This window comes from Loxodonta africana, chromosome 11 (genome assembly GCF_030014295.1).
Source record: "Loxodonta africana isolate mLoxAfr1 chromosome 11, mLoxAfr1.hap2, whole genome shotgun sequence".
In the NCBI taxonomy this organism is placed as follows: domain Eukaryota; kingdom Metazoa; phylum Chordata; class Mammalia; order Proboscidea; family Elephantidae; genus Loxodonta; species Loxodonta africana.
Genome location: NC_087352.1, coordinates 108,439,800 through 108,455,252, shown reverse-complemented (window position 1 = coordinate 108,455,252; position 15,453 = coordinate 108,439,800). Strand labels below are relative to the sequence as shown.

Genomic DNA, 15,453 nt, shown 5'->3' with positions numbered 1-15,453 from the left:
ATACACACATTTTTGGGGGGACATAGTACAATCCTTGACGTTCCACCCTTTGGCCCCCTGAAAATCACACCCTTGCAACATGCAAAACACATTCATCCCATCATATCATAGAAAAAGTCTTAACTCCAATACCAAAATCCAAACATTCCCCTTCATCTGTGAAATCTGGAATACAAGTTATCTGCTCCCAAAGGTACAATGGCAGAACAGACACAAGCCAGACATTTCCATTACAAATGGGAGAAACTGGAGGGACAGAAGGGATAACAGGTACCAAGCAAGTCAGCAGAACATATTACATTAACCCTCAAAGTTCTGAAAATAATCCTCTGTTTTCTGAGACAATTTACACAATAGCCCTGCCCTCCAGACTCTAGGTATTAGCCATACTCTCTGGATTCTGAGTGGAGGCCCCTCGCCCTGGGCTTCAGCTCCACCTTCCAGGCCCACTGGGACAGCAACTCTGCTCCCTGGGCTTTAGGCACACCATTCTCCTAGACTATCTGAGTGGCAACTCCACCCTTAGAAACACCAGAGGCCACAGCTACACCCTTTGAAATCCTTGAGATCATGGCCATGCTTTTTGAGACTGAGGCAGCTCCGCTTCTTGTGTTCCCTGTCTCTTTGGCTTCTGCTTCCTGGTTTCTTGGCCTCTCGGCTTCTCGGGCCTCACTCTCACATTTGCCCTGCTGGGGCAAGTGTTCCGAAGCTCAGAAGCTCCATCGATAAGTGCCTGGAGGCACCCCACTCCACCAGGAAGCCTCCTGTGCACAGGCACTCAGCTTTCTCACTCCGGGGGTCGGCTCCAGCGCTGTGTGGCCCTGGTCTCCTGCGGCTGGTTCTCTGTCACTGCCACCTCCTTGCCACTGCAGGTTCTCTGCTGCTGCTGGCCCTCTCTCACTGCTGCTCCTCTAGTCATTCACAGTTTCAAAACTGCTTCCACATTTTAGGTATCTGTTAGAGCAATACCCCACTCTCTCAGTACCAGATTCTGTCTTAGTCATCTAGTGCTGCTATAACAGAAGTACCACAGGTGGATGGCTTTAACAAAGAAAAACTTATTTTCTCACAGTCTAGTAGGTTACAAGTCCAAATTTAGGGCATCTGCTCCAGGGGAAGGCTTTCTCTCTCTGTCAGCTCTGGCGGAAGGTCCTTGTCCTCAATCTTCACCTGGTGGAGAGGTTTTTCAGGCACAGGCACCCTGTTTCCAAAGGAACAGGTCTGCTACTGGTGCTACTTTCTTGGTGGTATGAGGTCCCCAATGCTCTGCTTGCTTCCGTTTCCTTTTATCTCTTGAGATAAAAGGTGGTACAGGCCACAACCCAGGGAAACTCCCCTTTTCTTGGGTCAGGGAGATGACCTGAGTAAGAGTGATGTTACAATCCCACCCTAATCCTCTCGACATAAAATTACAATCACAAAATGGATGACAACCACACCATACTGGGAATCATGTCCTAACCAGGTTGATACACACATTTTTGGGGGGACATAATTCAATCTATGACATGTCCTCATTGGGTTTCCAAGGCTGTAATCTATACAGATGCAGACTGCCACATCTTTCTCCAGCAGAGTAGCTGGTGAGTTTGAACCACTGACCTTTTGGTTAGCAGCCAAGCACTTAACTAGGTCTCCTTGTAAAACAGGAAACCAAAAATTAAACCCATTGCCTCTAAATCAATTCCAACTTGTAGTGACCCCACAGGGTTTCTGAGGCTGTAAATCTCTATGCAAACAGACCATCACATCTTTCTACCCTGGAGCTGCTTGTGGTTTTGAACCCCTGACCTTTGGTTAACAGTCAATCACTTTAACCACTGCACCACCAGGGCTCCTGTCTGTAAAATGGGCAGGAGAGGTAAATAACTATTGGACAGGAATTGTTACATTGCTCCATTTATTCATTCATTTAACGAATCTGGAAACCCTGGTGGTGTAGTGGTTAAGTGCTACAGCTGCTAACCAAGAGGTCGGCAGTTCAAATTCGCCAGGCGCTCCTTGGAAACTCTATGGGGCAGTTCTATTGTGTCCTATAGGGTCGCTATGAGTTGGAATCAACTCGACGGCAGTGGGTTTGGTTTGGGTTAACAAATTTACTCAACTTCCACTACAGAAGAATTTAATGAAGGACTGTGTGAAAATTATGCATTCAAGAAGTTTATACCCTGCATACCACTATTAAAACATTAGGCTATATTATTCAAAGTAAATGGAAAAGAGGGAAAAAATCAAAAGATTAGTGAGATTCAGCAAATTCAGATTAAATGCACAGAAGCTGAAAGATATAAAGAAGGGAATGAAAAAAACTTTTGAGTAAAGAAAAAGGATAACAATTTAAAGAAAGTTGCTTAAGGGAATGAGGAAATACGAGTCACTACGACTTGAGTTACGGAAGGGTTTCAAAGGAAACTGGTTCGCACAAAAGGTTAAACACTCAAATACTAGCCGAAAGGTTGGCAGTTGAAACCCATGCAGAGGCACTTCGGAAGACAGGCCTGGCAATCTGTTACTGAAAGATCTTGACAACCGTCTGGAGCACTGTTCTATTCTGACACACATGCGGTTGCCATGAGTTGGAATCCACTCAATAGTAACCATCAAAAACAATCCACCGTTTGAGGTAGCAAAATATCCAGGTACCAAAATACAGAGAACTTGATCAGAGAAAACAAAAACAAAAAAACACTCCAAAAAATACTATGCAGAACTAACCAACATGATCATCTAGTACAACTGACCATCACATTATCAAGTCCCTATCTTCACTTCTTCCATTTATTTTCTAATAAAGATATACACACAGGTTTTAAATTCAAATGAAGCCATCTGATACACCTTTTTGGCTGAAACTGTATTGCCTAAAATTAGTATTGAGATTTAAGCGCGAACTGTACTTATATTTACAACAATATTGTGCAACTCTATTTCCACAGATTAGATGTCTCGAAAAGATAACCGATTCTGTCAGAACCAATGAGACAGCATTCCAAACGACCGCAGAAATGGATAAGAATGTTTAAAACCGAGCGTCAAATTACAATAATGAACAAACTCCAAACAGGAAGAGAGCTGTCCCTCAGAACTTTCGAGGAGGGAGCTTAGAGTAAACAGTCAACTGACTGGATATGCAATAAACCTCCAAATAGGCGTTTAGATTAGGCTTTCCTTCGAGGTAAGCCACATCTCTCCGTCATTTCAGTTTCTCAGTGAACGTCTGAGCAGGGTACCAGGGCCGCCAGGCTTAAGCTCAAGCAGGAGGTCTACCCAGGATCTGACAGCTTGATGGAGTCAACTCAGGGGGCTCAAGAGCATGCAGTAAAGGAGACAAGGGAATTTTTCAGCAAGTGCACCTCCTTCCATCATTTGCGCAGCCTAATACTCTTACTTAACCTCCTGCTCGGGTTTCGGATCCGCCGCTCAAAAGAAACACTACTTCGAATACAACACTCCGTTTCCTTCGGATAAGAAAAATAGAATCAGCTTAATAACCATTAAGTCTTTTCCAAATCTTCTTAGCGTAAAATGGGAAGAAAAGGCGCGGCCCTGGTTGCTCCCTCAGTCTTGAGCAGCAACTGCGCCTGTCGGCCTCCACGAGTGGTACCTGTTTTGCTTTGGGCTTGAGGGCACAATAAGCCCCTCGAGACAGGAACTCAACGCACAGGGCTAACGCGAAGCCAGCCCGGGTAGGAACTGAGTGCCCTTCTACCTCCGCCACGGCGCGCAGGGCCTACGACGAGGAGAAAGCAAGGGCCGGAACTTCTGCCGCTACACTCACCAGAACCGGTATCCACAATTCTGTTTCCGGAAACTGCGAACCGGCGCGCTGGGTCCTTGTGACGTCATTTCTGCCGCGCGACCGGTCACGTGCCGTCGCTCTGGGCCACAGCGGAACTTCCCGCTGCCTCTGCGCCAGACTACGAGGCCCAGCGTGCCGAGCGCTCGTCGTGGGGGTGTGGCTGCGGATTTCGGTGGTGGAGGGCGAGGAACCGCGGCAGCCGCGGACAGGGCACCCGACCCGCATCGCCAGGCCTCGGCCGGGAGGCGGGAAGGTCAGCGCTGAGGAGTGGCACTCTTGCGGCATCCAAGGAGCTGTCGCCCGGCCTGCGCGGCGGCGCCGCCGTCCGTGGAGGTAGCCTGGGCCCACATCGCAGGGGCAGCGGGAGGCGAGGAGGGCCCCTGCGGCGCGCGACCGGGTGGGGGTTGCGGAGGTGGTGGGGATCAGGACAGAGCCTGGCCTACTGCCCGGTGAGCGCCAGCGCCAGCGCGGGGCACCTGCACGTGTGGGCCCCACACGTGCCAGCCGAGAAGGATCACGGGCCTGTTTCTCAGCCTCCTGCTCTGTAACCCATCGCCTTCTGCTCCTCCCAGCTGAAGAAGGGCCTGTGCCCTTGGAGTTGACTTAAAAAGAGCAATGACTGGCAGGTCTTTCTCTGCCGCCGTATTTGGGAAGCCGTGCCATTCTTCATTCCACGGAGGCCGTTATCATGACGGACTCTGGAGAAATGGGTATACCGCTTCTTGTGAAACGCATAAAAGCATATTACTGTGTGTTGGTTAGGATTTCGTGTGGGGTGGTTGCTGGAGGACAACACACTTTGTCTATTCCCTCAGATTTCCCCTGGACAATCAAAGGCATCTTCTGTACTAAAACTCAAAGCTCCACAGTTAAGGACTTTCAACCCTATAATTAGGGTCAAAACTGTCCATGTGATGTAAGACGTTGTTATCGTGTGTGCCTATTAATGTTGTACCCCGGCACCTTTCCACTTTAATGGTGCAAAAACCTGATCAGATTTGCAATCCATCTTGAACTATTTTTAATCAAAATTGATTCCCTTAAAAGCAGCTTTGAAACTGTTAGTAGCCTGCCTTGTAAGTAACCAAAACCCGTTGCATGGAGTCGATGATTCCGACTCATAGCGACCCTATAGGACAGATTAGAACTTCCTTATAGGGTTTCCAAGGAGCGGCTGGTGGATTCGAACTGCCGACCTTTTGCTTAGCAGCGGTAGCTCTTACCACTGCGCTACCAGCTTTGCTTTGGGGGAGGGGCCCTGAGAGCGTTTGGCTGCTAACCAAAAGGTCGGCAGTTGGGATCCACCAGCCGCTCCTTAGAAACCCTATTGGGGCAGTTCTGCTCAGTCCTATAGGTTCGCTGTGAGTCAGGATCGACTAGATGGCAACGGGTTTGGGTTTTTTTTTTTTTTTTTCTTTACTTTGGGAAAGGCAAGATTTGCATTATGTACTTTTCAATCTAGTTACTTCTAAATTGTGGACGTTAACCCTTCTGAGATTAGCTCAGACTTTGAACCGAGAATGAGGACTGTTTTTATCAAGTAGATGAACCGTTTCAGATGACTGCACCTGTGTTTTTTATTATATGCAGTGAGTCAGGTGGAGAATTAACGTCAGCTCATGAACAACATCAAAGGCCTAATGAATTTACTATTTACATGTCCAGGCATTAAAATTAGGCAATTACATAGCTCATATTTGCTAGTTCTGATGCTAAAATTACTTACTTTTAGGGAAAATGAGTCTAATTTTGACTTAAAAGTTTTTCTCTGTGTTCAAGAAACTCCAAGATGAATTGTTGTTTTGAATGTGATGTATAGACATCAAGTTTGATAGTTTTTTACCAGAGTTTGCTGGAATAATTTAAATTTAGTGGAAAAGAGGAAGAACGCTTGAAAGTAGTAGTAATGGAGGGAGTAAATGGGCCATATAAAATGTCTAAAACCACCAGTTATTTTCACTCATTATTTCCTGAGTAGTCTTTAACTTTCTGGATACGATAATAATAATACCAACAGCTAGTACCTTATTGGAGTCCTGGTGGTGTAGTGGTTAAGAACTTGGTTGCTGACCAAAAGTTCAAATCCACCAGCTGCTCCTTGGAAACCCTATGGGGCAGTTCTACTCTGTCCTGTAGGGTTTCTGTGAGTTGGAATCAACTCGATGGCAATGGGTTTGGTTTTTTTGTTTTAGTACCTTAGTGCCTTCTATGTGTCAGGTAATCCAGTGAGGTAATTGCTTTGATTATTTTTGTTTTACAGATGAGGATTGAGTAATTTGTACAAGGTAATACAGCTAGTAAGTAGTGGAGCTAGGAGGTGGGCCCAGGTATTCCGTCTCCAGAGACAGGGCTCTGTGCTAATAAGGAGCTGGGGCCTGCCAGAGGCCAGACCACAAACTGGCAGTTGCCTGCCAGAGTGGTTTTTGAGAACACGTTTTGGTCCTTCTTAATGCCTGGATTATTATGTTCAAAGTAAATAGCTGGGGAAGGATGTTATGACTGCTAGAATGTGAGCTCCACCAAGGCAGTATCATCGTTCAGTGATTTATCCAAGGTGCCTTGAACTTTGCCTAGCACATAGTAGGTGCTCATTGAGTTACTGTATCTCCAAGAAAGGTTTAAAAAAAAATCCATTTTTTGTTTGTTTTTGTTTTTTAGGACATACTGAATTTATTTCAATTCAGTGCTTTTTTTTTTGTTTGTGTGTGTGCATGTGTGCTTTGAGTGAAAGTTTACAGAGCAAATTAGTTTCTCATTCAAAAGTGTATACACAATTTGTTTCATGACATTTGTTGCAATTCCCGCAATGCATCAGCACGCTCCCCCTTTGCACCCCAGGTTCCCCATGTCCATTTGTCAAGTTTTCCTGGCCGTTCCTGCCTTCTGGTCTTCGCTTTTGGGCAAGTGTTGCCCATTTGGTCACATATACTTGATTGATCTACAAAGCACGTTTCTCACGTGTTGTTTCTTTTATGGCCTGTCAAATCTTTGCCTGAGTGTGGACTTCAGGACTGGCTTCTGTTCTGAGTTAGCAGGGTGTTTGAGGGCCATTGTCTTGGGGGTTTCTCCAGTCTCTATGAGACCAATAAGTCTGGTCTTTTTTTGTGAATTTGAATTTTTTCTATGTTTTCCTCCCACTCTATCTGGGACCCTCTATTGTAATCCCTGTCAGAGTGGTCAGTGGTGGTAGCCGGGCATCATCTAGTTCTTCTGGCCTCAGGCTGGTGGAGGCTGTAGTTCATGTGGCTCATCAGTCCTTTGGACTAATATTTCCCTTGTGTCTTTGGTCTTCTTCATTCTCTTTTGCTCCAGACAAGATGGGACAAAGAGATATATCTTACATGACTGCTCACAAGCTTTTTTAAGACCCCAGATACTACTTACCAAAGTCAGACATAGAACATTTTCTTCATGAACTATGTTATGCCATTTGACCTAGATGTCCCCTGACACTGTGGTCCCCAGTCCTCAGCCCCAGTAACTTGGTGCCTCAGGGTGTTTCTGTGTGTCTAGGAAGCTTCTGTGTCTATGCCTTGGTCAAGTTGTGCTGACTTTTCCTGTATTGTGTATTGTCTTTTCCTTTACCAGTTAGCGCTTGTCTACTATCTAGTAGGTGATTTCCATTGCCCAGCCCTCCCTTCCCTCATAACCATCAAGGATTGTTTATTTCTGTGTGTAAACCTTTTCTTGGGTTTTTATAATAGCGGTCTCATACAATATTTGTCCTTTTGTGGTTGACTTATTTCACTCAGCATAATGCCCTCCAGATTCATGCATGTTGTGGGACGTTTCGTGGATTCATCGTTGTTCATCGTTGCGTAGTATTACATTGTATGTATGTACCATAGTTTGTTTATCCACTCATTTGTTGGTGGGCATTTAGGCTGTTTCCATCTTTTAGCTATTGTAAATGATGCTGCAATAGACATGGGTGTGCATATATGTCTATTCGTGTGACGGCTCATTTCTCTAGGATATATTCCTAGGAGTGGGATTGCTGGATCACATGATATTTCTAGCTTTTTAAAGAAGCACTGTATCATTTTCCATAGCGGTTGTATCATTTTATAGTCCTACCAGCAGTATATGAGAGTTTCAGTCTCCCTATAACCTCACCAGCATTTATTGTTTTCTGAATTTTTGATCAGTGCCATTCTTGCAGAGGTGAAATGATAGTTCATCATGGTTTTGATTTGCATCTATCACAAGCATCTTTTCATGTGTTTATTGGCCACCTGAATGTCCTCTTTGGTGAAGTGTCTGTTCATGTCCTTTGCTTATTTCATGAATGGGTTACTTGTCTTTTTATTGTTGAGTTATTGAAGTTTCCTGTATTTTTTAGGGATTAAACCATTATCAGATATGTTGTTGCCAAAGATTTTTTTCCAGTCTGTAGGTTCTCTTTTTCCTTACTTGGAAAGGTCTTTCGATGAGTGTAAGTATTTAATTTTTAGGAGGTTCCAGTTATTTAGTTTATCTTCTGAAGTTTGTACCTTTTTAATTACGCTTGATAGTCTCTTTATGCCATAAATTAGGGTCCCAAGCATTGTCCCTGTGTTTTCTTTCATGAACTTTATAGTTTTAGGTTTTATATTTAGGTCTTTAATCCATTTTGAGTTAGTTTTTGTGTTTGGTGTGAGGTATGGATCCTGTTTCATTTTTCTGCAAAGGGATATCCAGTTTTACCAACATCATGTCATCATATGAGTACCAAACTACATTATAACTGCCAAACCACTAAGAATCATGGCCCAGTCAAGTTGACACACAACCTTAAGTATCGCACTATCGCTTCCTCATTTAGTGGACTTTGGCCGTTTTTTGAAGATCGGGTGTCCATAGGTGAATGGATTTATTTCTGGGTTTTCAGTTCTATTCCATTGGTCTATGTATCTGTTGTTGTACCAATACCAAGCTATTTAGACTACTGTAGCCGTATAGTATGTTCTGACATCAGATAGTGTGAGGCCTCCTACTTCGTTCTCCTTTTTCACTAATGTTTTACTTACCTGGGGGCTTTTCCCTTTCCTTATAAAGTTGGTGATTAGTTTTTCACCTCTTTAAAGAATGCTGTTGGAATTTAGATTGGTATTACAATGTATCTATGGATTGCTTTGGGTAGTATTGACATTTTCACGATTTTAAGTCTTCATATCCATATTGGAGTTGTTTTGTTGTGCCCACTGCTTTCTCACCCAGCCTATCCTACTAGTGTGGATTCTCCTGATAACGTGGGAAAGAATGAAGTAGTTACATGAGTTTCCTGGTGAGACTAAAGGTGAGCACCAGGTTCTGTAGATACCGTCCCTCTTTTTTGAGTCGTTAGTGCTCAGAGTTCTCTGCTCAGAGTTGTAATTTTGAAGTGTGCTTTCTATTGTAGAGTGGAAGTTCATATTTTGAAACATAAGACTTGTTTTTAAAATACAGGTACATTTAGAGCTTTCTGAGAACCATATGTTCTGTGAAGACAGGAAAGAGGTGGTTTATGGGAGATGTGTTCCTCCTAAGCAGTCCAGTCACCAAAGGTCCATTCTAAGATTTTACTGTGTTTTTGGAACAAATAAAATACTCTTGTTTAAAAGGTTTTTCCTACAGTGGAAAGTAAGATTTGACTGAGAAGTGTAAGTTTTGGGAATGTCAAAAATCATATTTTCTGAACTTTTTCTCCATAAAAAGTGACTTGTGTGTTACAGCAGTTAAGAGTACAGACAGCATGTTTTCAAATACTGGTTTTACTTGCTAGCCATGGGGTCCTTGGTCACGTGTCTGTGTTTTAATTTCCTCGTGGAGTTGTTTTGTAGAATAAATGATATAATAATACATAGTGCTTAGCACGGTACCCGCCTTGCAGCTAACCTTTCATTTTTAGCTTTTGTTATAACAACTATGACTTATTATAATATGTGAAATCAGATAAAACCAAACCATCCTATTGCCTTCAAATCAATTCTGACTCATAGGACCCTACAGGACAGAGTAGAACTGCCCCATAGGGTTTCCAAGGAGCACCTGGTAGATTCGAACTGCCAACCTTTTGGTTAGCAGCCATAGCACTTAACCACTACACCACCAGGGTTTCTGTGAAATCAGATAATGCTGTTCATATCTTTCAATGTGACTGTAGAATTTATCTCTATATATAGCTGAAAAAACTGATTTTCATGAGTTCATATAAACTAAAAGAAGTTTATCAACATTTTGCATACTTACAGGCTGAGTTTCCTCTTCTGAAACAATATTTCACTTTAAATAAGACTTGTAGGAGTTAGCTAAGTCCACCTGGATCTGTGGGGTAGAGTATCATCTTCCTGGCTGGGAACATAAACATGAAGGCTGGAGATTTGAAACCGTCTGTTGGGTTCTGTATGCCGAAAGGAAACCCTGGTGGCGTAAAGGTTAAGAGCTATGCCTGCTAACCAAAAGGCCGGCAGTTTGAACTCCCAGGTGCTCCTTGGAAACCATTCGGGGCAGTTCTGCTCTGTTCTGTAGGGTCGCTATGAGTCTGAATTGGCACAATGGCGGTGAATTTGGTTTTGGTTTTTATATGCCTGAAAAGCGGAGAATTTGTGGGAGATGAAAAGGGTTTTGTTTGTAATGCTAAGTAGCTTATTTTGTCTCTTGAGTAGGAGAGAAGTGATGGGATCCATTTCACTTGGAAGTGTTTGTTGCCTTCTGACACAGAGAGTTCATAATAGGAAGAAAGAGAGTGCATGGGCACAAGTGTGGGTAGGTATGGTGGTGGAGACTTGTAGGAATTCTGATTTTATCTTTTTTTCTCAGTTGAAAAGTAAGCAAGGTGTCAGTTGACAGAACAAGGAGGAGGTGTTGGGGCTTTGAAAAGAGATAAGGTGTGAAATAATCAGTGGAGTGGGAGAGTGACCAGGCTAGGCAAGTCAGTAGACAGGAACTTAAGGTGAGATTAGCCAGCATGGTTTATGTTCTTATCAGGTCCATGTACAGGTTTAAATTGGCAGGTTGGATTTGACAGAGCTGGGGTTTAGTATGATGAAGACAGCAGGAAGGGAGTTGTGGGTGTATGCAAGAGAGTAATTATAATGATACTGTTGTTGTTGTTGTTAGCTGTCATTGAGCCAGCCGCCGACTCACGGCAACTTCATGTACAATGGAACAAAATGCTGCCAGGTTCTGCGCCATCCCCGTCATTGGTTACGGATCGGATCATTGTGATCTATAGTGTTTTCATTGACTGTTTTTCAGAAGTAGATCACCAGGCCTTTCTTCTTAGTTCATCTCAGTTGGGAATCTCCACTGAAACCTGTGTGACATCATGGCAACATGCAAGCCTCTACTCATAAATGGGTGCTGGCTGCATATCAGGTGCATTCATTGGCCGGGAATTGAACTCCGGTCTCCCTTGTGGAAGGCGAGAATTCTACCATTGAACCGCCATTACCTCATAATTATAATGATAGACTATTAAGTCTAATCTGGATGACTAGTAAAGTGAGATCGTAAGGAAAGCTAAGAGGCAGTGAAAAGGTATAAGAATTAATAGATTGAAGGTCTCAGTAGGGATGGAGTTGGGTACCAGAAGAGGTGAGGTAGAAAATGTAGGAGGTGGTGGTCAGAGAGAGAATGTTTGAAACTGAGATCCTGAAAAAGGTGCAGTTATTGATAACAACGGGGTAAAAAAGTATGAACTGTGGGAGTAGGGTGGCTGAGATGGGGTATAGGGCAAGATCATTGAAGGAGAGGGGTTCATGAAACTGAGAAGACAGGATATTTGGGGAAAGAAATGAAATCTCCAAATGTAGTTCATTCAGGTAACTTTTTTTTTTTTCTCCCCCAAAATACTTCTTGTCAACACGAGCCATAAAGCCAGAGGGGCATTAACAACTTGCTGCTTTCAACAGAGCACCTTTTCTAGTCTGAACAGTTGTCTCACTGCGTATTCTACCTAAGTCTTTTTCTTGAGCTGTTAAACAGTTTTTCTTGCTGACACACTGATGCACTGGCCCCTTCCAGTTTTTGTACACATTGATCAGCCTTACTTTGCACTATCAAAAGACTAGTTGGAATATCCTTTTTTCTCTTTAGTTCATAATTTAAAATATGTCTTCGTCTTGTTCACCTCTGTACCATGCCTTTTAGGCAGAATTTTGATAGTGTCTGTCATGGATTGAATTGTGTCCCCCCAAAATATCCGTCAACTGGGCTAGGTCATGATTCCCTTGTATGATTGTATGATTGTCTACCATTTTATCATCTGATATGGTTTCCCTGTGTGCTGTAAATTCTTTCACTGTTATGTAATAAGAGGGATTAGTGGCAGTTATATTGATGAGAGAACGTCTCAAGGCAATCTCTTTTGAGATACAAAAGAGAGAAGTAAACAGAGAGACATGGGGACCTCATATCACCAAGAAAGCAGCGCCAGGAGCAGAGTGCATCCTTTGGACCAGAGGTTCCTGTGCTCAGATGCCCCCAGACCAAGGGAAGATTGATGACAAGGACTTTCCTCCAGAGCCAACAGAGAGAGAAAGCCTTTCCCAGGAGCTAACACCCTGAATTTGCACTTGGAGCCTACTAGACAGGGAGAGAATAAATTTCTGTTTGTTAAAGCCGTCTACCTTTGGTATTTCTGTTACAGCAGCACTAGATGATTAAGACAGAATTTGATACCAGGAGTAGGGTGCTGCTCTAACAGATACCTAAAATGTGGAAGTAGTTTTGAAACTGAATGGTTAGAGAACTGGCAGCAGCAGTAGATGAGTAGCAGCAGTAGAAGACCAGCAGCAGCAGAGAAATGGAAGCTGCAGAGCCAGGAGACCAGCACCAGACAGCACTGGAGCCGACCCATGGAGCTAGAGAGCTGAGTGCCTGCGCACAGGAGGCTTCCTGGCGGAATGGAGTGCCTTGGGCACTTATCAGTGGAGTTAGGCTTGCCGACCCATAGTGCAAGAGAGCTGAGTGCCTTCCAGCCAAAGTTTACTGGTAGAGCGGGGTGCCTTCAGGCACTTATTGGTGGAGCTACAGTGCTTTGGAACACTTGCCCCAGCAGGGCAGTTGTGGGCACGAGGCGTGAGTTGCGTAGAGGCCAAGAAAACAGGCAGCAGAAGCTGAGGAGACAACACAGGAAGCCAAGCTGCCTCAGTCTCAAAAGGTATGGCCATGACCTCGGGTTTCAAAGGGTGGGGCCATGGCCTCTGGAGATTCTAACGGTGGAGTTGCCCCTCAGATAGACTAGGAGAATGGTGCGCCTAAAGCTGAGGGAGCAGACTTGCTCTCCCAGTGGGCTTGGAAGGCAGAGCTAAAGCCCAGAGCTGAGGGTTCTCCACTCAGAATCCGGAGAGTGTGGCCAATACCTAGAGTCTGAAGGACAGGAACATTATGTAAATGGTCTCAGAGGACAGAGGATTATTTGCAAAGCCTTCAAGGCTCATGTAATGTGTTCTGCTGACTTGCTTGGTGCCTCTTGTGCCATCTTTCCCTCCAGTTTCTCACATTTGTAATGGAAATGTCTAGCTTGTTTCTGGTCTGCCATTGTACCTTTGGAAACAGATAACTTGTATTCTAGATTTCACAGATAAGGAAGAGTTTTTTGGATTTTGGACTTGAAGTTGATTTAAGACGTTTGCTATGGCATGATGGAGTGAATATGTTTTACATGTGGCAAGGACATGAAGTTTTGGGGGCCAAAGAGTGGAGTGTGATGGATTGAATCATGTTCCCAAAAAATATCTGTCAACTTGGCTAGGTCGTGATTCCCAGTATTGTATGACTGTCTACCATTTTATCCCTATGTGTGGTAAATTCTATCACTGTGGTGTAATAAGATGGATTAGCGGCAGTTACATTGATGAGATCTACAAGATTAGATAGTGTCTTAAGACAACCTCTTTTGAGATATAAAAGAGAGAAGCCAGCAGAGAGAAAAGGGGACCTCATACCACCAAGAACGTGCTGGGAGCAGAGCACATCTTTTGGACCTGAGGTTCCTGTGCTGAGATGCTCCCAGACCAAGGGAAGATTGATGACAACGACCTTCCTCCAGAGCCGACAGAGAAAGAAAGCCTTCCCCTTGAGCCGACGCCCTAAATTTGGACTTGGAGCCTACTAGACAGTGAGAGAACAAATTTTTCTTTGTTAAAGCCATCTACTTGTGATATTTCTGTTATAGCAGCACTAGATGACTGAGTGTTTTAGGCTGGATTTTCTAGAGAACCAAATGTGTATAAATATATATACAGAGAGATTTATATTAAGGAAATGGCTTACGTGGTTGTAGAGGCTGGAACGTTCCCAAGTCTGTGGGTCAGGCTGGAGGCTTCTGATTCACTGTTGCCACAGGGGCTGGTAAACCCAACATGAGCAGGTCAGACAGCAGGGCTTTTGCTCACAGGCTATGAAGACCAACGAATCCCAACATTGGTAGGCAAAATGGCAGGTAAGTTGCTAGCTCAAGTCCCAAGAACTGGAGGTCATACGAACAGGAGCCAGATGCAGGATCCAGAGTGAGCAAAATCCCACAAGCCTTCCCAGAAAGTCCACCTATATTGGATGCAGGCCAAACCCCCAAGGAAATGCCCTTTCAGCTACTTACTGTAGATCGCGTCATGGAGGTGATCACATTATATCAAATTTCATCATGGCAGTGATGATATCATTATATGACTGCCAAACTACATCATCACTGCCAAAGCACTGAGAATCACGGCCCAGCCAAGTTGACACACAATCCTAATGATCACAGTCCACCCCTTGTCAACTTGGGACCTGTATACATTTCCTTAAACCATACATAATCTCTGAATAAAGACAATTATAAACTCATACTTGCACCTAACATGATAGACCTAACACGTGTACAATGGAAAACACACTGTCCTGTGTATATTTTATGAGTGAAGAAAACAAAAATATTTGATGCATACATACAAGGAGGAAATACTCAATGATTCCAGCCCTTATTTCTGCAGCTGGTCACGTGGTAGTAACTGGTATTTAGAACTACCTTCTTCCACCACCCATTCCATATTCCATTTGCTCTCTGCAAACACCTCAGCTAGTCGTGGTTCTTTGCCTGGTGGAGTGACCCAAACCTTCATTCCTGAAGGGTCTGGGCCAATGTAGTCATGTTGGAACTGGGTTGCTGTAGTTCTCCATTGACTTTAATCACAAGGCATGATAGTACTAAGAATGCCCTAAGGAATCTCCTGCATTCCAGACATATTCTTCTTTAACTCCGCTGTGTTATTTCAGTCCGAATTCCTCTTGGTAATCAGGACCAAACACACCAGCCAATATGGTAACTCTCTTCTCTGCCTTTTGATCCAGAGGCATAAGGAGGCCAAAGTGCCCAGGTGGCATTCTTAACTTCAAGTTCAGTGAAATCAGTGATGTGTCTCCAGATAGGACCATTCATTCCTTTGGAACTAAGACCGCTAAGACCCACAGAGCATGGGGTCACAGAGCAGAAGCAAAAAATTTTGCGAGTGGGTTACTAGGGATAAATAGTGAGTGGTGCCACTCCCATTTCCACCCCTTGATTCCGGGACCCGTGAATTCTGGTGTCATGGACTGAATCGTGTCCTCCAAAAATATCTGTCAACTTGGCTAGGTCATGATTCCCTTGTATGATTGTGTACCATTTATCATCTGATGTGATCCCCCTATGTGTTGTAACTCCTATC

At 44.0% G+C, this 15,453-nt stretch overlaps 2 protein-coding genes across 6 annotated transcripts in view; one reads left to right on the top strand and one right to left on the bottom strand.

Moving 5' to 3' along the window:
* The window catches only part of RNMT (RNA guanine-7 methyltransferase), a 50,418-nt gene extending 46,552 nt beyond the window's left edge, over positions 1–3,866 (bottom strand). Inside the window, exon 1 of one of the 5 annotated variants that reach the window (XM_010586874.3) lies at positions 3,779–3,866. The gene's annotated coding sequence lies outside the window, so the exon portion shown is untranslated. Of the gene's footprint in view, positions 1–3,388 lie in introns of all 5 variants that reach the window. The other 4 variants (XM_023544011.2, XM_010586876.3, XM_010586875.3 and 1 more) reach the window with 4 other exon arrangements.
* Positions 3,867–3,958: 92 nt separating this feature from the next.
* Positions 3,959–15,453, top strand: part of FAM210A (family with sequence similarity 210 member A) — a 78,777-nt gene continuing 67,282 nt past the window's right edge. Inside the window, exon 1 of the mRNA XM_003406393.4 lies at positions 3,959–4,132. The gene's annotated coding sequence lies outside the window, so the exon portion shown is untranslated. The remainder of the gene's footprint in view (positions 4,133–15,453) is intronic.